Source organism: Phycodurus eques, chromosome 11 (assembly GCF_024500275.1).
Source record: "Phycodurus eques isolate BA_2022a chromosome 11, UOR_Pequ_1.1, whole genome shotgun sequence".
NCBI classification, from domain to species: Eukaryota; Metazoa; Chordata; class Actinopteri; order Syngnathiformes; family Syngnathidae; genus Phycodurus; species Phycodurus eques.
Window position 1 is genome coordinate 10,721,546 of NC_084535.1, and position 22,028 is coordinate 10,743,573.

The window sequence follows — 22,028 nt, forward strand, 5'->3', positions numbered from 1 at the left end:
CGCATGCATGTTACCAAGCGTTTTGTGGACTTTTTGAATTCCGTGGATTATTTCAGCAAATTTCTGTTATGCAAGGTGGCAGTTATCACGGATAGCTGTCAAGGAATGATAGCATTGTGGTAAATTGTAGGACACGTCTACATTTATATGTGCATTTGCTGTGGAGTTTTTTTAACTGGATTATTTCTAGATTATTTTACGAGGAGTGATTGCGTTATTCATATGACACTGTTATTGGATTGTGCTTTGGTAACATGTTTTTTGGATTCTGTGGATTAAATATTTATTTTCTATCGTGCAAGGTGGTGGTTATCCTGAGTAACTCGCAAGAGGAGCGATCACTTCAATCAGTCGTGACATTATGTGTGACTGTTTTTCCAAATCTCTAGATCATTTCTAGTCAATCTCTTTGTTTCTATTTTGCAAGGTCGCTTTTATCCTGGATAACCGTCAAGGAATGATTGCAGTAGAGTAATTGTATGACAAATGGACATTGTTTGCGTGCAAGTACTTGAGCGTGCCGTGGACTTTTTTTTTGACTGTAGATTGTTTGTAGTTGCTGCTGCAAGTACAATTGTCCTCATCGGCTTGGACTGGAGCATTTTGGAAGTTATCCGAGGTATACAGTAGTGCCATATTGCTTTTGCCTCACCTGCCGTCTAGTTTGCTACTAGGGATTAAGGATGAGGATTGAGGCGTGAGGGGTAGGTGGGATTCAGGCAGCAAATAAGTAAACGAGCCTGTTAATCTTCCTTGGTGTGTGTGTCTGTGTGTGTGTGTGTGTGTGTGTGTGTGTGTGGTGAACAGTACCACCACATGGGAAACATCTGCCTCACACACACACTCACGCACACAAGCGTTCATGCTTTTGCACATACAGCCTGATGCACACACTACCTACACACACGCACGACTAGCAGGGATCAGCCAACGCGATTAGCACACGGACATCAGAACATAGAAAGCGACTGGTTTAACACACACACACACACACACACACACACACACACACAATGCGAGTCGTAAGCCCCGGTGCAATGAAGAGAGAGACTCCGTCAGCCGACAGAACAGAGGTGCTGAATGTGACACGCTCATGAAAGTGCGGGAAGACAACTTTTTTGCTTCTGTCGCTCTGTATTCACTCTTTTTATCTCCCTGTCCTCATCATAACACACTGCACCATCAAAACAAGTGTGCCACTGAAGCAGGATCCGTCCAGACAGCCAGCCCAGGATGAGTAATGTGGAGCACGGCAGGATTAATTTGTTTGGAAAGGGCCTATCATGGCTGCAAACATGTTACAGACTGTTGCCGTTTATACACTACCTCCCTCCCCTGTAGCTTTAATTGGATGCCTTTTTAATGTTAGCGCCCACTGTTGACACTTGAACACTGTGGCTGTTGTGAAGCCGCCGAGGAGAGCTGACGTGTTTGTGAGTCGCGCTACAGTAGAATGCAATGCTTTTCGAAAATAAAATAAATCAGCTTGGACGTTTTAACACGGGTGGCGATTTAACATGTAGGGTTCTCAGAAAACAAGGACGCAACCTTGTCAAAGGGGCTGAGTAGCAGCAGACGCTTTGGAGAGGTCCAAAGGGTGACTTTCTGCTGCATTTGTCAATCACTTTTACACGGGTAGAATGATGGCATCGGGACATTGAGGCAAGAATTACATGATGTGAACCTTGGGATGGACATAATAATCAATTAAATCATAGTTTGTGTGGATTAGATTGTTTATTAATTGCATCTTGAAGCAGTTGACAAATTGAAGTGTATTACTGGGGGACGTGTTGTTTAGTCTCAACGAGTTTGTGGTCTAAAGAAGTCAAACATGATGTCATCTATGGGAAGTCTTGATAACATGAATAATTAAGATTTAGGGGGTGATTTGGGTCTTTAAAGGCCCTGTAAAATGAATTCAGAGATTTATTTCTAAACAGCAAAAACAAAAAAAAACAATAGTGGAGATGTAACTTGAAACTGTTTTTCACAATTACAGTTTTCCTGACTTTCTTGGCGTTGCTAAATAGGCGCTTGAGGATTTCGCCTCAACCCCCCCCCCCCCCCCCCCCCCCAGTATATAAGAACTGAGCGCTTTTACTTAGTTAATATTACTTGGTCCAGGCCTGTTAGCTTTCAGGCCAGATGGTGGCTAGCACCTCATGTCGCAGCGTGGAAAGCCCTGCGACAACCAGGTGGGGGGGATATATTACGGCCACCGGAAGCTTAAAGCGGATAGTTTTCGCTGCTCAAACATGTAGTGATGTGTAGGCATAAGGAAAATGCTCAACGAAGTAGCATCCATTTGTCAGCAGGGTGTGGTTTCATGCATTTAGTAAACCATGTGTGTTTGACAGGGTTGTTACCAACACTCTTTTCTGTGTTAAATTTAAAACGTATATTTATGTTTGCTTTACAGGCACTTGAATGAAATATTAATAAGTGTGTCTTTCAGGGGATAGCTCGTGTATATAAAGTTGTAGTTTCATCATTTTACGTGTCTTGGGCTTTTCCAGTATTTCTTTGTTTATCGTGGAAGAAAAGGATATCAAAGCCTTTTGAGAGTCTGCACATCCTGCATCCTCATCCTCTTGCATCAGTTTCTCCTTCTTTTCTCTCATGCTTTATGTTCCCCAGGTAAGCGAATCGTTGTCCACATATCTGTATCAATGATAGAATTAGGCAGAATTCAAGGAAATCAGCCTCGGGGCTCTACAGCTAAGATGACTTGGATGCTAGGAGGAGTATTTTTATCCTCGCTGTGATAGTTATTGTGGTTATCGTCGTCTCGCAGAGCGTGTCTCACAAACACAAGTTGGCCGCCTCACAGAGGTAGAAAACGGTGCGAGTGGGAGGATGAGAGAGAACATTGTATTCTGTTCTCCAGCTTAAGAGACAGACAGAGTGGAGCAGGTTGTGTGAGGATATTTGCCGTGGAGAACAATGTCTAACTCTTGCCTCGGGGACACCTTTTACCCCTGCTCATGCTGCACGGGAGTTGGAACATTCCTTGGCGTCGCGAGGTATTTTCAGTGTGCGCTCGCACTTTTTTGTGTCGCCTTCAAGTCAAGAGGGTGTTATTGTGGCTATATCTCGACAATTGCACTCAGTATGCTTTTGGATGCCAATTTTATTTATTTATGATGAGGTCCTTACACAAGGCACCCAAAGTAAAGGGGGCACAAGCAGGTACAAGAGCAGGAAGTTGGAAAGAGACATCAGTGATCCCCAAAAACCCACAAAAGTATCCCCGGATAACATTTTATTTTAAACTTAATGAGGGATATCATTTATGTCGTTGTAATGTATGCATGTAGTATTCAGATAGATTGAAATCAAATAGATAAGAAATTTAGCGCTGCACACGCTACTTTTTCTGGGCATCTCGCCAGCAAGTGTACGTGCAGCAGCAGGCTGGATCTCGCCAGCGAGTGAGCGCCCATGAAGACAAAAGTATTTCAATTCTTTCAGCATTTTATACACTGTATGTGGCACATGGACACATCACCAAATACCCCGTCACGGCGTCATTAATTTCACCAAGCTATCAAGTATGTGCCGCTTATCAGAAGCTAAGGCTAATGCCAAAACTCAGTATGTAGTCAGAGTTGGAGAGCGGGAAAAAATGAGATTCACATTATGCTTTGGAGTCTTAAAGTCGTAAACATTACCAATGCAGTTAATCCAAATATTATGATGGTGACAGTTTGACCCTTGAGCAGATTATTTCCATTTCTATTATTTCCTATGGGAAAAAATTGATTACAAATTTAAAGAAAGAAATTTGCAGTCAACGGGATTGTTTTCAACCTAAGGGCTTCCACTGTAATCAGAATCTCACATAGGCATCGTTGCGCTGCGGCAGCTCTGTGATGTCATCCATCACTGGCACTCTGCCTGGCAACATCAATTACTCGCAGGAAAACAACATTAGAGGCCTGAATGGGACACAGAGTGGTGGCAGGCCTGACATGGTTGTGTTATACGATTACACAACCTGTTGGCCGCCCGCCTGTCAAGTGTCTGGCGGCCCTGATGAATGGCTCTAATACGCAGCCGTGCATCACAACACGCCACGCCACACACTCATTAATGGCTTCTCATAATGCCCGGGACGTTCCTCCAATGCCGCGGCTGGGGATTCACAGAGTGGTAGTGAGAGAGTTGGGGGTGGGGGAGAGGTGGTAGTTGTAGCGCTCAGGCGAGAAACGGCGTTCATGAATGCTCAGTTTCCGATGCGCCATTCAAGGCGATAAACAAAAGAAACATGATGCCTTCGTTTGAATAATTCCACAAGCGCAGTCGCGCATCACTCCGACAGACACGAGTGTATGCGGAGAGACGTAGGAATTATTGTTTCTAAAAGTGCAGCCCATATGTTGTTCTATTAAATGCATCCTTGTCCATCTGTGGCCTATTTGCATAGATTATCCAGCACGTGCGCAGCCAGCGCCATCGTCACAATGGACTGACGGAAGCTGAGCTTGATTGCTCTTTCTCGCAGTAAATTAGGAGTGCTCGCTATTCAGGACCCTCCGCGCTACTCCACAAACAGATGTGATCCTCGCTGAGACGCCGTTCCCGAGAGCTGCAAATTGTTTTCGATGAGCTTATTTTCTGACAAGTGTGTGGCGAGTGATGCTTGTGTCTTCTGAGTGGAGGAATAAGCGAAGGCATTTCACAGAGCTCTCTGTTCACTCTTTTACCTCACTGTCATGCTCTACAAAATAAATCTTTAAAGTACAGTGGTACCTTGACTTACAAATTGAATTGGTTCCGTGACCGAGCTGATAACTTCATTTACTCGTATGTCAGATAAATTTTCCCAGTTGACATGAACTGATATGGCATTAATCTGTTCCACACCCCCAAAAAAACTCGTGACTAATATGTATGTCTCTGTCAGGTTGTACATACTTGCCTGAGAGTAAAGGCTTTTGTTTTCTCCAATATTCCTGCAACAAGATCAAATTTGAAAATAAGTCACAGCATCGCCCCAAAGCTACGTTTCAGTTCGGTTTGCCTTGGTACAGTTCCAATGGGGCAATCCATATTTAGTACTGTGTTTCCACCGCACGATGGTTATACCGTCCTTAACTACTGTACATGATGCACTGTGGTACCGTTGACTTTATCATTATGACACAAATGGCGTACATTTTATTGTCCAGTTTTGCTTATTTCCCATTACAATTTTAGAACAACTACAGAAGCAAAACATACCGTACTAATGTGATCTATTAACGTTCGGGACCCCTTTTCAATTGAAACATAAAAAAAATTCGTGCTGCATTGAACTGGATCGAACCATTGGTCAGACATGCATAATACACGAAGAAGTGAGAGGGGAAAAAATACACACGAATAAGTGTTTTCCAACTGACTGAATCAGTAAGATACATTTATGTTGTTTTTTTCCAGATGATAAAGAAAATATGCCTGTGAGTATTGTTATATTGTCTATCAATGTGTTTTGCTGCACTGTTTGTGTTCAAAATCACCGTTGCGTAAAGGGGTCTAACACCACAGCGATGCTAGTTTTCTTATCCTGTCCATGGCGTTTTGCATCGCGTGTTAGCAGTAAGCTAGCGGACTTTTGTAAGTTAGGTTGTTAAAGACACAATGTGTACATTTCTTTGTTTAATGTTTAAACTTCTACTGGGAACGGCAATTAAAAGCTTGACGCAAGCACATGGCCTCTTTTACAGTTTACTGCCACGTATTAACCCTCGTAACTCAAATGTTTGCTTTTGGGCGAGTGACGGTTCATATCTCAAAAAACTCATACGTCGGGTCAGTTGTAATTTAAGGTAACTGTTTACTTTGCCCCTCTGGTGCAGTTAAATAAGGTAACTTAAGTCTTAATCTAATTCTATTGGATGTCATTGTGCTGGTGTACCTAAAGAAGTGTCCAGTGACCATATTTTTCACGTGTCAGTAGAAAGATATGTAAAATGATTTATTCCATATCATTCACGGTTGTGTTTTCAGATGTGGTAGATCATTGAGAAGTAAATAGTGTGTGTCTAAACCTGTTGTGTATGTGCGCCTATGTGTGTGTGTGTGTGTTTAGGTTTTCACACAGCTCTGGTTTCTCATTCTGAAAGGTGACACCTGCAAATGTGTCTTGTAAAGTGCTGCCTGCTGTTCCTCTCCCCAATCGGAGGGGACCGTTCAAACAAAGCAATTAAAGCAGCTCAGGCTGTGGAGGAGTGTGCGCGAATCATCTCTATATAATTTATATATATTTCATATATATATATTTTAAAGCTAGCCCTCTTTTAAATAGAGATGTAATAAGATCTTGCATACTGGTGGTGAATCGCGCCAGTCACAAAGTTAGCAGTTTTGCCATTTTCAAGTCTCTTTAAATATAGAGGTCAGAGTTCACTGACAACCTGTTGACGCAGAGCAGATTTATGCAGTGCACACTGGCTCTCCACAGCAAACACACGGTCGCGCACACACACACACACACACACACACACACACACACACACTACTCTGCGGCTAAGCACCGCGTAGCAGCAGTTTCCTTTCCGACGCTGATCTTCCAAGCTTCAGATACTGGAGCCCCAGTTATTCTCCCTGACCCTCCTAATTGAGAACGGCTGTGGCTGCCGAGACCGAGAGAGCGCTAAGCAGACAGAGCCCGGGAAAGAGAGAGTGAGCAAGAGAGCAGATTCTCGCGTGAGAAGAAAGAAAGTGGCAACAAAAGAGCGGCCAAATGAAAGCAGCAAGGAGCTAAGCCTGCGTAAGGCCAGCACTGGTCAAGTGGGGGGATGGCTGCATGCTCAACAGTTGGCCTCCATCCCAATTTGTCGTGATTCATACTTCGACATACACACTACTCACTGGCCAGCAGCCAAACACAGACAAGCACAATAGCTTGAATGTAGATTTGGCTCCACTGTATGTAATCCGCTGCACGGTACCGACTGTGCTTGACTCAGCTCTCCTCGCTAATATTTTGCTGTTTCAAAAGGTACTATTTCTAGTACCTGGTCAGGCATGGTTCCAAGTGATATGTGAGCTTCCCCTGTTGCTGTGCCTTAACTGCAGTATTATACTTCAGAGGCTCCACTTTGCTGCAGCTTTTCATTTTATTACTACCCACAGTGTCCTATTGAATGAAGTTTTTCTCCTGAACACATGGAATACGGCATATATAGCTTGAAATCGCAAGACTAAACACACATAGCTAACCCACTGGCTAACCTCAGTTGTGGATTTTGAAATCAAAATACTCCCCAGTCTCTACTTTGCTGCAGTGGTCCATTTTCTTGCTGCCCTAAGTCTCCTTTCGCATAAAGGGTTTTTCCTGAACGCATGTCAGATTCAGACAGAAATGAAAACAGCCAACGTGCATGCTAATGTTGGTTGGTCCCATTGCTGTGTCTTAGCTGTGGATGCTTCTGTATTACGTTCCGCAGTCTCCTCTTTGCTGCCGCGGTCTGCTTTCTTTCTGTCTCCGCTCTAATAAAATTGGTGTCCATATCGCTCCTTGAATTAAAAGTATTCATATACACCTACGGGAAGTGAAATTTGAAATAAAAAAAAAAAGTGTAGTTTTGTATCTATAACTGTACGTATTGCTAATATTTTAGTTTTGGTAGTTTCAATTTGTACTACTGGAACGACTCTCCACTAGTTTTTTTGGTGTTTGATGGGTTTAAGGTCAAGTTCTTCCCCATTAAACTTATCCAGGCATGCCTTTACAGAACAAAAATGGGCCTTTCCCAAACTATTCCCTCAAAGTTGTCTCGGAAATATATAGACACGAGGAAGAATTTTTACTCAGCGGCGAAAGCTACAGGCCCAAAATCACCTTCATCCATAGTGCGTAGCGCATAAAAGGGAAGGTTTGGAATAAGAGGAGCAAGTTCAGTGACAGCTGCGTGCACGTGGTGGATGTGGACGACCGACTGTCAGAGCAGATATTTCTGTTTAGTGCCGCCTGCCAGAGACACTCCTCATGTCATCGCTGGGTGCCTGCTGTCACTGGCTAAAACGAAGAGCGGCAGTGTGTGTTTGCGTGTGTGTTTGTGTATGACCGCGTGTGTGTGCGTGAGTGACAGTGACAGTGACGGAGAAAAACTCAAGCAGCTGTCTTGAACGCAGCTCTGCACTGTTGGTTTCATCATCCCAATCCACTGTAGTCAGATGCTGTTTGGTCACCTTTACAATGTTGAAAGAGCTTATTTGATATAAAACATGATATAACCTTCAATAGCGTCTTTGTCAAACTCTTACTGTTGTCATATTTGTTTAGTGTCCACTGCACCGAATGACTCCTAATAAATCAAATGTCTTTTCATTTTCCATGCTTCCTTAAATAGTGGCCGCCCCTCTCCAATTAGTGGCCAGGGTGTCATCCACTTAAGACAAATAAATGCCTCCCTCAATTATCCCATTAAGAAAAGAAAAAATACAGGTAGTAGCTATTTTAGTTCATTGAAGCTATTGTTTACTCACAGACAGTAAATACTTGACTTCTGAGCCATTTTGAGCTCCATTGCTAACAAAATCAGCAGCACCAAAACGAGAGGCGGGGTACACCCTGAACTGGTTGCCAGCCAATCACAGAGCACACATAAAGAAACAACCATTCGCACTCACATTCACACCTATCTGCAATTTAGAGTCCTCAATTAACCTACCTTGCATGGTTTTGGGACGTGGGAGTACCTGGAGAAAACCCACGCAGGCACGGGGAGAACATACAAACTCCACACAGGCGAGGCCAGGATTTGAACCCCAGTCCTCACACGGGCTAACAATCCGCATCTTTGTGGTGGTGGTGTTACCCTTTAAGCAAAGGATATCTGAACACAAACGGAATGTGTACATGTGGAGCAACACGTAGACAGATAGTATAACTACTACTACTCACAGGCATATATTCTTTATCCTCTGTGAAGAACGAAGAATAATCCTGCCATGCTGAGAAGACGAGAGAGGAGCTGAGCCTCGAGTATAGTCTCGCTGTTTGTCTGTCTTATTCTGCCCATAGGCGGAACACTGGAATGAGCAGCACAATGTACATAGTAGGACAAAGTGTGACAAAAAAAACACGACACATTTTTTTTTTTTTTTTTATTTTGTTAGGAGGTTGGACCGTATAAATGGCATTTCCAGTCAATTTAATAGGAAAAAGATTATTTGAGATTAAAATCTTTTTTCACGTTCACACATTGTAATATACCATATATGGTATATATTGTTTAATATTATTCCAACAATGCTTTGTACAAATAAAGATACTGTAGACTCCTCCACCCATGTGGAGTTGAGTAAATGAACGCCCCCAACCACTGTATGTGGTAATTATTTTTACTTACTAAACCATTACCAGTTTTTACTATGGTTCTTCTTGTGTTGATTACAAGACAGACTTTAAGACAGTAATATATAAGTCTAATATAAGGCAGAATTTGGAGTAATATTAAACGATTCAGTGGTAGGCGGATGAGTCTGTCGGTTGTATGTAGGAGGAGGTACAAATGACATGAAATCCATCCATCCATCCATTTTCTGAGCCGCTTCTCCTCACTAGGGTCGCGGGCGTGCTGGAGCCTATCCCAGCTGTCATCGGGCAGGAGCCGGGGTACACCCTGAACTGGTTGCCAGCCATCCAGAAAGCTGGCATGCTGGGTTTAATATTGAAATTATTTGATCATCTTGCAATGTTCCAATTAGCTGGGTCGTTCATTTATTATGAGTCATAAAATGAGACAAAGATTAGCACAGCTGTACTTGGAACAATCTGTCCAAATGTTAGTGTCTCTTTTGCATTCACGTTAATACATTTTTGCTTTAAGTGTCTGCCTGCCATTGACTATTTGATTGCAATCATCTGTTGCTGGAGTGCCGTCGCCTAAATCACAAACATGTGCTTGTGGCCAAGTGAGATGGTCACAGTGTGAGGTAATGGAATGTTTAAAAAGAGTAAGAGCGTGCGTGAGGAGCAGATACTGGAATCCAAAGAGTTGAAGACATTGGCTCTTGAAGAATTATCCTGCATTGAAAATCAAAATCAGTCAGAAGCTCCTTTTGCACTTGGTTTAAAAGGCATATCTCGGCATATGCCACGTAGTTCCGCTGTGTCGCTGTTCTGTACAAACGGTACTGACACGGAATGGAGGGGATGACGTCGACCCGGCGGTTTTCCGCCGATGTAGCAAGTATCTGCACTGGATTGCCGGAACGATGGTACAAGGGTGTAAAGTTTAACACCTGACACTCACTCTTCTGTGTTGCTGTGCTGCAACCCGTTTAGGCAGCAAATTAGCCAATTCCAAGGATACAAAGGTTGAAGATACGTGGTTTAAGGATATTACGATATTGACAACAATCTATTTCGGCAGCAAACTAGTTAATGACAAAGATACCCAAGTTTGAAATATGTTGTCTGAATTCTATAGCAACTCATTTAGGCCGCAAACTAGCCAATTCCAACAATACCCAAGGTGTACATACATTATGTGGTCGGTGGATATTCTGATTTTGGCAGCAACCCATTTAGGCAGCTAACTAACAAGGCCAAAGATACCCAGGTTGTGGATATTCGATGGGTGGGCAGTCTGATATTTGGATACTGAACTTGAAGATAGGGGGTTGGTGGATATTACAATTTCTGCAGAAAACCGTTTAGGGTGCAAACTAACCAATGCCAACCCAAAGATACCCAAGTTGTAGATATTCCCATGTGTAAAGCAAATCATTTAGGCAGCAAACTAGCCAATGCTGAACATACCCAGCTTGTAGACATGCGCTTGGTGGATATTCCAATTTCTACTGCAACCCGTTTAGGCAGCAAACTAGACAATTGACATCGTTCTTAGTCGATAAATCATGCCCATTCATGCAAGGGACCTCAACAATCAAGAAATAAGATGTCTTGCAAAATGCTTTTGCAAATAATTGCCTGGTATGCGTCCAACACACAATGAATCATTTAATTCACAAATTCACTTTACCTTCCATGACACGGAAGGTAAACGCACGCACACACACGCACACAAACACACACACGCACACACACACACACACACACCCACTTACACACTTACACACACACAAACTCATGGTGACCTGGAGTGTGTTTCCCAGAGACCTGAAAGTTTGTAACTGTAGCGGTGTGCACTGTAACACTGTAATTTAGCGGCAACCATGGCAACATTAGTCCAACTTTAGATTGTGAGCTGCCAGCGTTGGTTTCCCCTGACAGCCTTGTAACCACACACCCGTGTTTATGTTCTTTGGGTTAACACGGTTATCTCTGTACGTAACCTGAGCACTCCGCCTACACGGCCACTTGGCATACGGATCTGTGTGTGTGCGTGTGTGTGATCTTGCAGCTGCAGGACCTGTCTCTCTCTCTCTCTCTCTCTCTCTCTCTCTCCCTCTCTCTCTCTCCTTCTCTCTCCCCCTCTCCCTCTCTCTTCAGAATGAGCTGCAGGGACTTGCCAGTATTTTCATTCCCTCTGGAGGCATTTCCGCACACTAACAAAGCCCGGCCCGTGCGATGAAACGTAGAGGAAGCAGCCTTTGTGAAGGAAGCAAGTTTTTTTTATTTTTTTTCATTTATTATTTCATTTATTTATTTTTTTGATGCGTGTGTGTAATGTTTGCACCGCTGACCCCGGCCAACAGTTTGTTACATGCAAATTTACTTTAGAGCTCAAGTCAAGTTCGCTCCGGGCTTTTGTTTGCTCTGTAACATGAGGACAAGCCTCCTCTGTATGCCATTCACAAGACAAAGTTGCCTTCTGTTTGCCTCTAATTAATGGCTGTAGTACTTAGCTTGTTGCTTACCTTTTTCCTCATCCTCTTTTATATATATATATATATATATATATATTAAACACGCCTTGTTAACCACTGACCCTTCATAGTTGCACTTCCTTGTGTGGTGCTTGCCAGAAGGAAATGTGCTCAGCAAGACCAGGTTGCAATTCTCCAGAGGGTCTAGCTCTGGTAAAGGGATTGAATTGAACCAATAACAGTACAAAACTATTAAACGTTTTTTACAACACTGTCGAACTACAGCCATAAAAGTTGAACTCTTTATCCTCACGTCTGTGATAAATAAATGGTACGTCGCAATCGAGTCCATGTTATGTTTATTTTAGGGCACATTTTTATGGGGTGGCTTGCTTGAATATTAACTTTTCTCCTCGCCAAGTGCCAGCCTGAAAGTTTAGTCGGTTTTGCAAAGAACAATGTTGCGTGAGGCCTCGGCGCAGCGACAAAAAATGTTTTTAAAGCGGGACAACGGCACAATTTGGCAACCGTAGAGCCACCGAGGCCTGTCTACAGCCAAGGCCCAGTGACACACGCTCCTGCCCATAAACAGGGATTTGGCCTTCTGGAGAAAATAACCTTGATAATTACTGAGTGCGAATAGACCTGCCCACTGCAGGAGGGAGGGAGAGAGGGAGACATAACCATTGGTGCATTCCTCCATGTTGAGTCATGCTGGTGCCGAGTTTCCCTTCGGTGCGCTCGGGTGCAAAGGGCTGCCGGCGCCACGCTCGTCACCGAGGACATTTAGGAGGCTAACGAGAGCGCGGAACTCCACCAAGGCTTTGTCACCTGTGTAATCAATCAGGATCCAAGGCAATGCAATATAAAAGATGCGACACAAGTACAGGGGTCCTCGGTTTACAACAGCACACTCAATTACTGTTTAGTGTTGTAGGTTCTGTTTTTCATTTGATTGTTTTGTTTTTGTGGCCTAGAAGTGTTTTCATGCAAATACTTACTGTAATGATAAATTAAATTAAAGCTGGAATCCACAATTGTTTTTGTTTTGTTAAAAAAAACATAGTTTCACCCAAGCCAATACTAGAGGAGATGACAAAATGCTGATTAAGCCTCTCGCTCCTCTAACATCTTGCTCTATTCTTCAATAGTTAATTTTTTTAATATTCAGTGAATGCCTAATTCATTTCACGCGCAGGCCCAGTTGGTGGTGCACGGAAAATGAGGAGCTTTCTGATCAACTGCTGCGAAATGACGGCACAGAAATGAAGCATTTTGCCAAGCAATGGGCAGAGCGTAGTAAAACGCTCACGAAGAATTAACAAGGTAGGAAACAAATAAAATCGATAATTTGTTTCTATAAATCTAAATGTTTGTTTCTATAAATATAAATGTTTGTTTTCAAACGATCACTTCTACAACATTCCTCGGAAATCTCAATGTCCCATCACTGGTGAGCTATTTTTAGATCAGGCCCTCGGGCTACTCATTTGGTCCGTCTGAGCGACCTTTGCCTGTGGGCACCATGTTGGTGACCCCCAACCCTTGATGGACACATCTAATTTAATAACAATAAACACAAAATTATCTTAAAAGTAATGTTTACTTTTCGCAATTTTTTTAACATTTCCTTCAATTCTTTATTTTTAGAATTTTGTAGGTCATACAGTGTTTGTCTTTGGAGGTGGAATGGAAGCAAAAGTAGCCTGCCCCACTCTCTCTCTTCACACCACAAGATCTGTTTTTCTTCATTCTTGGTTTGAACTGGCATGAGTACAGCAGCCGGGCCAGAACGTCTGTGCTTGGCCCAGTGCCTGTCTGTCTGTTTGCCTGTCATTTCACCAGAACTTGTTGAACTTTCTATGGAGGTCGTTCATTCTTGCCAGACGTGAATCAAACAGCCGTCACCACCGGGCAGTTGCTGCTGCTTTGCTTCGAACTTTAACTTTGTTTGGGTGAGCGCGCTCGCCCCCTCCAGAGTTTGCACAGTGTTTGAGAGCTTTTAGACAAACATTCGTGCTGTTTATGTCTGTAGTGCTTTGGCCCTGCACACATCCACTGTAATACTATATTGCCGAATCATTTAATTCAAGTTAATAATTCTGCGTGGTATTGATTGTCAATTAATCGTGTCTTGGCGCAATCGAGGTAACATAGAGTGCACTACTTTGGTGCAACTCGCAGCGGTAATGCTGATTCAGTTTCAACTGATTTGCTGTCTAAAGAAGTAACAACAGGGAAAACATGGGAGTTCCACCCAAGCGGACCTCCAATATCATACCAATGAGTGATGATAAAACAGCAAAAAGCCATAGAAAACAAAATCGGACACTCTTCAAACTCACTGCTCTACTCTGTTATTGGTTAAACCCACATCACGTGGTTTATGGATGCCATGTTATCAACCTGGGCTCTAAATCCTGGCGTTGACTCGCACTAGCCTTGGTCAATTTTGGGCCTTTTTTCAGTGGATTTTTGGCAATTTTCTTTCTTTTTTTTTTTCGTTTTTTGTTTTTTAATGTCTGGCTGTTCAAACTGGATGACATTATGACGCCCACCCATGTCACTGTCCAGACTTTTTTCTTTTCTTTTTCTAAAAAAGGTTATTTTATTTATGTATTTATTTATTTGCCTTAATGGAGTCTTACAATGTGACAAATGACCCAGTACCTCACTGTCCTGTCCTCTGCTCGGTCCCTCTCCACCGCGAGGATACGCATGACGGCCATGACTCCATCCCGACTCCATCCTCATCCCCTCTCTCCTCTCATTTTGTATTTTTCCTCACCCCTCTGCACTCCTAACATCTTCCCACTATGATTAGCAATCGTGTTTTGTTTTGTTTCTTTCTTTCTGTGCATCTTCTGTAATGTCTGGAACCTCCCGTGTCCTTGGAAAGACGCCTAATAGGCTCCGACACACACCGCTGTCTCTACGCTCCGTAGGCCTATTCTCCAGCGTCAGCCAGCACACACTCGACTAAACAAAGACTACCCGCCAAACGCACATACACACACACACACACACGCATGCAACGCCATCCTAGCGTGCTAATAGACCCGCGCACCAGCCCGCCGAGGACGACGTCGACGCAAGCTTGCTAGCGCTGACCTTCCGCGTGCCAATCACAACAAATCCTCTCCCGCCGTTTGAATACAGCGAGGAAAGAAAACGGGGTGCAAATTGAAATTAGAAATCCCCCCGTGGTGTGAGACAAGATGAGTCTTGGAATACATTATTTAGACGGCAGCCTCTCATTTTCCTGCACGATTCTCGCCTTCTGCTACATTTAATGGCATCTGTGATGAGGCCCAGTGGAGATGAATCCCCATGTAACACGCGTGTGTTTGTATGTGTGGCCCGCTCACCTCACTTCTCATGCATCCCGTTGTGTCGCGTGATGCTGAAACAAAAACGCGACAGGGAATTAGTTTCTTCTTTTTCTTCCTGGGTTGTAAATAAACAACTAAGCCAATCAATGCCTCTCATTTGTTGCCTCTCTGATGGTATCTGCAGAGGCTCTGCCAAGGTGCCAAATGCTCTCGGCATCCATGTTTCTTCGCCGTTAGAGTACGCACAGCGCGCCACGCCAGCCTCATGTTTCATTAGCGGGGATCAGTAAACAGCCACCTGGTTTTTGTACCTCATTTACATTAAAGTAAACCCACGCTATTCATGTAGGGATTAGGGCCGACCTCTGATGCGAATAGCAGAAAAAATTAAGTAATTGACGCCCCCCCTAAAAAAATGTGTGTTTTCTTTCTGGTTATTTGTCTATACGTGCACTGCTGTTGGCTGGCGACCAGTCCAGGGTGTACAGTACCCTGCCTGATGACCCAAAGTCAGCTGGGATAGAGCCCTAGCGTTATAGAAAATGGATGGATGTATATACACAGCAGCAGTGGCAAAGAATGAGCAGGTGTGACTGCTAAGGAAATGCCAGCAGGGGATTTTGTGTGTGTGTGTCTGTGTGTGTGTGTGTGTGTGTGTGAGAGAGAGAGAGAGTGTGCAAAGAGTGTGCGTGCGTGCGGGCCTGTGTGTGTAAGCATCTAGTGTTGTTTGCATTGTAATTATTGCAAAGTGTGTTCACTTGATGAGAGGCATTGGAGGTTGCTTTCCTTGGTAAATAATTGATTCATAATTAATTTTTACAAGATTTCCAACCGTCCGTGCTTGGAAAAATTGCTTTCCAGCTGGAATACTTACATTTTAATGTTACATTTTCAAGGTTAGAAAGGTCTATATCGATGCAATGCTGAACAAATGTCAGGTTTATGCCACAGTTGCTCTAAATTAACAGTATTTTTAATGAACAAAATATTTTTTAATTCTTCTGTAATGGTTAACACACCAGTACAGAGAAAGTCTGATGATATTTTTGATACTAAAATATAATTATTGTTAATAAATTTTCAAAGGTATTACAAAATCTTTTTGGTTGCTTACTTTGTTTGAATGTTATGCTTGATTCATTTCTACTTCAGATTTGGTTATACTGTAAATTAATTATACTGTAATTAATTATACTGTAAATTAATTATAGTGTAAATAAAATTCCTCATTCCTCTTCAAAATTGTAAAATGTCAAGTGACCAAGTGCCACGTGAAACTACTTAATGATGCTGGAAGCTCTTTTCATGTTTTTATGAGAGGGGGTCGAATACTTTTTTTAACTTGCATATGTAATGTTTATATATACTCTATATATCGCTTGAAATTTTGCTCTGTGCAAAGGCAGGCCTAGTTGCAGAAATGTGACACATTTTAATATATAGCTGTTTACCTTTATAATTTGTTCTTGGTTTGCTGTTATGAAAAAGTTCATGCAACAATAGAGGTTTCCTCGGTTTACGACATTTTGAGGTTCAGCACAACACTCAATGAATGGAGAGAACATGCAAACTCCACAAAGGAAGGCCGTGACAGAGATTCGAACCCAGAACGTCAAAACTGTAATGACGACATGCTAATCACTAGTCCACTGTGCGGCCCTCATTTGTTACATCCATTGAAAATAATCATAAATCTTAATGTGTCAGAAAAACCACCTCGTCTAAAATGGATGTTGATCATGTCCAGTGAGTGGTAAATTAATACATTTGCCACGTACAGTAGTATTTAAAAAGTCTACACACCCCTGTTTACATACCTGTGGAGGAGAGGTGGCTGTGGAGTTTTTGACCAGATTGTTCAACAGAAGGCGGAACAGTGCACGACTAGTTAGCACATCTGCCTCACAGTTCTGAGGCCCGGGGTTCAAATCCCGGCCCCGCCTGTGTTGAGTTTGCATGTTCTCCCCGTACCTTCGTGGGTTTTCTCCGGGTACTCCGTTTTCCTCCCACATCCCAAAAACATGCACGGTAGGTTAATTGAAGACCCTAAATTGTCCGTAGATATGAATGTGAGTGCGAATGCTTGTTTGTTTACATGTGCCCTGCGATTGGCTGGCAACCAGTTCAGGGTTTACCCCGCCTCCTGCCCTCAGTTTGGATAGGCTCCAGCATACCCGCGACCCTAGTAAGGCTAAGTGGTGTAGATAATGGATGGATGGATGTTCAACAGAATTCCAGAGGGTGAGAGGATGCCTGAGGACTGGAGGAAAAGTCAGCTTGTGCCCATTTCTAAGAACAACGGCAATTTGCAGAGTTGTGGGTGTGACCAAAAACAACAACAAAAAACAAACAAACACCAAAACAACATTCTTCATATTTCTGGGTCATAGGGTAAGGTGGCAAGATGAGAAACTTATCTTATTTTTTATTTAAAAAAAAAATAAAAAAATAAAAATATATATATATATATATATAAAAGGCATGTGGGAAAATGTGTTTTGGTCCATTGAAACCAAAGGTTGAAAACGTTTTGAAACAATTTATTCTGCTCTCATGTTTTTTTTATAACACAAAAACTTGGCATTTGAACAGGATGTTTAGGCTATTTATATTCACTGTACACTTACGGTCATCTTCTTTAGACAGAGGACGAGTTGAGAGTGAATCATGGGTCTTTGTACAACCGTGCCTGCACATTCCTACAGAACGGGTGATAATTTCCCAACAGTAATTGTCACTGCTTACTGTATTATTGTCCTTAATTAGCTGCTTTATCTTGCAGTAACAATAATGGGCCTAGCACAAACAGGAGCATAGTCTTAGTGATGGTTCATTGGCAAACAGTAAGTGTGTAAACACGGGGAACACACCTAAATGCCAACACAATTGCACAAAAAGGGTTCCTAATGAGCGCTTGACTGTCTCTCTGTGCTTAAGTGCCCTGTCTATATCCCATACACGAGTGTGAAATTACAGTATCAGATCATATTTACTTAATTAAAAGGCATATGACTAATTAAATTGGACTCAAGCATTAGTTGAGGGGGGTGAATAAAGCACGGAGGCGTATTTAGCTCTTAAGTGTAATTAAATGTGGGGCAAACTGTAGCCTGTGAAGATACAATATTTAAGTCGTCCTCGCGGACTGTACAGACTGACGAGATATTAACAATAAAGACAGAAGAAGTTGTTCCATTCATCGAGTAGAAATGATGAAAGCCTGCAGACTTAACTGACAGCTGCTTTGGCAATTCGACGACACCAGAAAAAAAAACCAAAAACTGCGTTTGTCGTTTCAAGTGTTTTAAGTGTGATATTTGTCAGGGATTAGATGTGCACGTTGTCAGGCCTTGTTACGCGCCTCCAATCTGTCAGAGGCGCGACAGGGGCGCTTTATTACATCTCGATAAACGACGCCACCTCCAGTCTTGTTTGCCTATCACTGAAAAGCACATTGTGTTTTGTCTCACGCCTTGATGCGCCATCTCTCTTTTCACTTTGTCTAGTTTCAGAAGTGGGCCTGTGATCGATGAGGATTAAGGCACAGATTTTGTCAAAGTGAAACACAGGAACGCCCTCCTCCACTGGTAAGCATCTTGTTTTCACACCTACAGTATGTTTGGGCGCCGGGAAATGGAGAACTGGAGTTTTGCCAGCGAGAAAAAGACCTACGCACTCATGTATGTTGTCCTTGGATTGAAGAACTCAGAGAGTCATAGTGTCTGCTTGCTTGTAAAGAGTGTGAAGATTGCTTATTGAATGGAAAAACATTTATTTCAAAATACCATGGTAGATTTTTTTTTTTTTTTTTTTATATAAACACGTTGATGTTACCTTAGCCTGTTGCTTTGCCTTAGCTCAGTAAACTGCAGTATAAATTCCCACAGTATCCACTTTGCTGCAGCAGCCCTCGGTCTCCTGTCACATTAGATTTGTCTCCTTAACACATGGAACATGTACATGATATACAGCATACTATAGCTTAGCCTTATCTGTGGAAGCTGCACTATTATACTCCAGAGTCTCTTTTTTGTCTCCTTACTGCACGGAACATACAAATGACATACTGTATTCTGCTAGAAATGAATACACTTGTTGCTGTGCGTTTGGTCAGTGTGGAGCAGTATTCTTCTCCAGTCTCCAATTTTCTTGCTGCCCTCAGTCTTTTCTCATATAAGATTTGTCTCTTTACCTCACGGAACATACATGCATACAGTATTTTTCTCGAAATGACAGCAATAACGCACATACCTATGCACATGACATAAACTACTACAAATGACAAAAACAACCAACCAATTTAATGTTACTTTAACTCATTGCTGTGGAAGCTGCAGTGTTATATTCCACAGTCTCCACTTTTTTGCCCCGCCCCTTTCACCACTCACATAAAATTAGTCTCCTGACTGCGCAGAACATATGGGTAGCATACAGTACCTGTACACTGCAAGGAATGACAACGCAAGCACACGCTTATCATCCTGCTGTACCTTCATCCTGGAAGATGCAGTATTCCAGTATACTCCACAGTCTCTACTTTGCTGTAGCCGTCCTGATTCTCCTCTGGCATAAAATGTCTGCTTGCCTCATGGATCACAGCATATACGATAAATGTCATATACTGCTAGAAAGGACAAAAATAAACTCACATGCTAATAATGTTAGTTAATCTTGCTTCAGTCCGTGAATATTATTATACTCCACAGTCACCGCTTTATTGCATTGTGCGCTTTCGTTGCTCCTTGCTGATAAGTAAATATAGATGACCTTCCCTTGTTGTTGATTAGCGTTCCACCTGATGCGTTCGATGCAGTGTGGTTTTTGCAGTTTCCCACAAAAGTGGAAAACAGACTTACCCAAACCGGTACTGTGTAGTGGAAAACGACATAAAAGTACACACCCGAGACCAAAATTGAGACTTTTTGTCCCACTACCTTATTTTGGGCCGCTGTGGAAAAATGTTGACAGAGTAATTTGTGTTTGTGCACAACAACATCAAAAACGCTGCAAGGTGAATACATTTTGGTGGCATCTGCACATTGTGCAATATGCTAATGAGCTAAGCTGCAAAAGCCAGATTGCCAGGAGTGAGATGCGGGGTGAGGATGAGGAGAGGAGGGAGAGGCAGAGTGGAAAAAGGGAGGAAAACAGACGGAGGCCACCGTAAATTATGGATGCAACTTGCGATTTCCAAGAGGAAAAAGAAAGGCGCGGTGAAACCTCAAGTCATGCATATCAGATTACGCATCTACTACATTTTCTTATCATGGTCTATGAGCAATCATGGATTGCAATCTAGCTTGTGTGTGTGTGTGTGATGGACGGAAAAAGAGGAAGCACTTACACATTCATCCATGTCAAGTTGCGTGTGGCTGTGCACTCAAGCGTTCCCTCAAGTCAATATGACGTGTGTCCAAAGCCTTGTTGGCATTTTTCTGCACTGTTGTGTTGCATTGTGTTTCATTGCGTGCACAAGTTTTCGCAGTCACGTGGCACTACACATTCCATTATAGCATGGCTCGTGCGGACAATACTTGACGCCCCGTGATGTTCACATCGCACAGATTACATTGAAGACACTCAGGATGCTGATATTTGCTTCCTTTAAAATAAGAAGTGCATTTAAAACCCGGTTTTCACCAATCAGTACAGTTCAGTTCAAGAGAGTATGGTATGTATTTTAGTGTTTCCAATGTCGAAAGTTGACAAGTGTCTATAAAGCCCCATTACCACCAAGCAGTGCAGTTAGGCAAGGTACCCATTTTTCAGTTTCCATTGTAAAAGGTACAAAATGCCCAAATCTCCAACTCACACCCACATATTGGCATTGCGTGCATCTTAAATACACTTTTGACAGTGGGAAACATTGCCAAAAGTGTATCTGCTGTAAATCCCAGTTATCACAAAGGGTGTCCCAATTCAATCTTTGAGATCAGAAACAAGCAAAAAAAAACAAGTATCGGATGGGCTCGGACTGGATCTAAAATCTACGATATTACCACTCTTATACAAGCAGTCCATTCCATGCGCCGGTCCAGCACTTCAATCCAGCAGCACCTGGACAGCATGCAGAGCCCATGTAATCACAACAACAGGTTGGTAAGTATCCTATGCTAACGTAGTAGCAAGGAGTAAGACTGAATGTTGTTTGCTTAAAGTCGTTTATTGACACTCCAGCTGAAGTTCACTGTCAAACTAAACACACATAACAAAGGAATTACACTTATTGAATGTTCAAATACATCACAGCCTTCGTTTCTTCCAGCTCAAAGCTAACGCACAATGAATGAAAAACACCATTGCCGAGGTGACGAAAATTAGCATTGAACTCCCGGCACTTATAGCTCTCAAAAGAATGAATGTTGGTACACAAACCCTGGATAAACACATACAAACAGGCAATATAACAATACTCTCAGGGATATCTTCTTCGAACTCAGAAAAACGAGTTATATGAACAATATTCGATCGTGACTTCTTGTACTTTCTTTGTCATTGCTAGTATGTCTCTCATTGTGTGCACCACACCCTCAGAGGCCAAGAAAGTGTGTATTGCAGCACGTTATGAAGAAAGAAAATGCTGTTCCCACCATATGCTGACAATGAATTGAACTTTGTTATTTTGCACGTTAAAAGTGTAATTTGTATTTATTATTTTTTGTTACTTTTCATGGTTTTGTCATTTATTTTTTTTAATCTATTCAAATGTATAATATGCTTACGTTTGAGTTAAGCAGTGGTTATGTTGCAATTTAAATATAACATCATCGGTATCAGCCAAAACTCAAGGCTGCAATATCGGTATCGGATTGGAAGTGAAAAAGTTGGATCGGAAATACCTAGTTATCACCAAGCAGTACAGTTCTGTTTGGTGCGGCTTGTTGTGCTTCCGTATTCAAAAGTTGAGAAGTGTATTCTATTGCCCAT

General features: G+C 42.5%; 1 protein-coding gene across 2 annotated transcripts in view; it reads left to right on the plus strand.

The window, feature by feature from the left end:
• The window catches only part of zmiz1a (zinc finger, MIZ-type containing 1a), a 179,927-nt gene that overhangs the window by 69,168 nt on the left and 88,731 nt on the right, over positions 1 to 22,028 (plus strand). For both annotated transcript variants that reach the window (XM_061690045.1, XM_061690046.1), the window contains exon 4: positions 18,608 to 18,688. The gene's annotated coding sequence lies outside the window, so the exon portion shown is untranslated. The remainder of the gene's footprint in view (positions 1 to 18,607; positions 18,689 to 22,028) is intronic.